Genomic DNA, 2,190 nt, shown 5'->3' on the forward strand with positions numbered 1-2,190 from the left:
TTAAGTGCCATCGAGTCGATTCCGACCCATAGCGACCCTGTATAGGGTTTCCGAGGAGCAGCTGGTGAGCTTGAACCGCCGACCTTGCAGTTCAAAATGGCTTTGCAGTCTGGCGCATTAACCCACAGCGCCACATGGTTGCACATTGATCACTTCTTTTGGTCCAGTGATTCTGTATCAATCTTCTTTTGATGCTTCCTTTATCATTCAATATTTTAACTATGTAAACCTTCACTGTTGCTACTCAAGGTCTGACTTTTTTCTTCAGTTCTTTCAGCTTCAGAAATGCTGAGCTTGTCCTTCCTTTACAGTTTTCCCACTCAAGTTATTTGCATATCTCGTTATAATACTAAACTTTGACTTCTCAAGCATCCCTTTGAAATCCTTTGTTCATTTCTTTTACTTCATTTCTTCCTTCCACTTTATTTTTAATTTTTTTTGTCTGGCAATCAAAAAATTAGTTAGAATTGTTCCTTTATTACACAAGGGCATAACCCCAAATGCTTGTACATGTTGAATGTTTTCCATAAAGATTTCTTGGATATAAAAAGAGACACAAGGAGCTCAAAATTAGTTCTGTGTCAGAATATCATTTTAAAGTCATTCTTTAAATGATTTTAAAGACTAAAATTTTCTTTAAAAAAACTTTAAAAGTTTTCATCAAGGTGAAAAATTTTATTTTGTTAAAATGTACAAATAGAAATAATAAAAAAGTTCACACATTCTATGGTTTATAAATATCTAACCATCAGTGGTTTCCATAGATGGTGTCCTTCATGGCTCATAAATAGTTCAAATGCCTGATGTTCTGTGGAAGTAGAACTCACTTCTTTCTAAATAATCAAATGCATTTTTCTTTTCAGAAGTCTTGTTGAATATTTTCTCCACGTTGATGCTTAATTTGCTAGATTTAAGTTTCTAGTTGTACAGTAGTCCATTAAATCTCATATTTCTCACTAACCAGGGATACCCAAGTTGACACCTTTTCCCTAAACTTAGACCCAAGTGTTAGCTCAATGTTTTTTTGCCACCAGTTCAAATCCTAACTATGTTTTCTTAACTTCTGGAGTGCTTTCTGGGCTTATTCAATCATACAAACTAGACTTTTATTATGTATTCTCCAGGCATTTCATCCAGGTTGTGACATTAGTTCCTGACTCTCAATTTGAATCACTTGATGTTCTAACTGGCCATAAAATTGCTTACACATTTCTCCATGCAATAATCTCATTTTTCTGAGCTGAGGAAGTAGCTGGAAGTTCAGATCATTTCATACTGAGTTCAATTGGATATCTAGTAGTCAATCTTTCCACTTCATTTCTAATTATGTAGGTTTCAAAAGCAGAATAATCTAGGGATGTCAGATAGTTCAGGTCAGTGTTTTGTAGGTCAGTATCTGCTTCTCCTCTACCAGAGCCACAGTCACTTCTGACAGACCAACTCCTTCGTAATCTTGATCAAAACAGGGCACTCATTATAGCAAGGAGTCCTGGTGGCAGAGTGGGTTAAATGTTGGGATGCTAAACAAAAGGCCAGCAGTTCGAATCCACCAGTTGCTATCCGGGAGAATGATGAAGCTTTCTGCTCTCGTAAAGATGTATCGCCTTGAAAACTCTATACAGGGATACTATGAATTGGAACCGACTTGACAGCATACAACAACAATCCATCACAGCCTTTTCAGCTATCAAACCTGTGCCCACCACCACCATAAGAGCCCAGGTGGCATTGTGGGTTAAGTGTTGGATTGCTAACTGGAAGGTTGGTAGTTCAAATATACCAGCTGCTCAGAGGAGAAAGATGAGACTATCTGTTCCTGCAATGTTGTTGTTGTTGTTGTTGTTTTTTGTTGTTGTTGGTTGGATTGTTTTTTTTTTGAGTCTGTGCAAATTTGAATACATTTAATTACACCTGTACCTACTACAGATATAAACCATGATGCCTACTCACTGGCCTTGGCACTTGCTCAATTGCCAGTTCTAAAGGGTGCTGGCTCCTCTTTCCCTTGCTTTAGGCTATTTTACATTTAAAAGCAAGTTTTAGAGTCTCTTCAGACATTCATTTTGGTCTTTTCTTTCTCTCCTGTCTTTTTAATAACCTTTTGGTTTCTTCATATATGATGTTCTTGACACCATCCCACAGTTAGTCTGGTCTTTTGTCATTGGTATTAGACAAGTCTATTCTTAAGAG

General features: G+C 37.0%; 1 protein-coding gene and 1 pseudogene across 1 annotated transcript in view; both read right to left on the reverse strand.

Moving 5' to 3' along the window:
• Positions 1-2,190, reverse strand: part of TMPRSS13 (transmembrane protease, serine 13) — a 51,936-nt gene that overhangs the window by 5,800 nt on the left and 43,946 nt on the right. The gene's annotated exons all lie outside the window — the stretch shown is intronic.
• LOC102825288 lies at positions 860-1,712 on the reverse strand (annotated as a pseudogene).

The sequence above is a fragment of the Chrysochloris asiatica genome, unplaced genomic scaffold (genome assembly GCF_000296735.1).
Source record: "Chrysochloris asiatica unplaced genomic scaffold, ChrAsi1.0 scaffold00008, whole genome shotgun sequence".
Lineage (NCBI taxonomy): Eukaryota > Metazoa > Chordata > Mammalia > Afrosoricida > Chrysochloridae > Chrysochloris > Chrysochloris asiatica.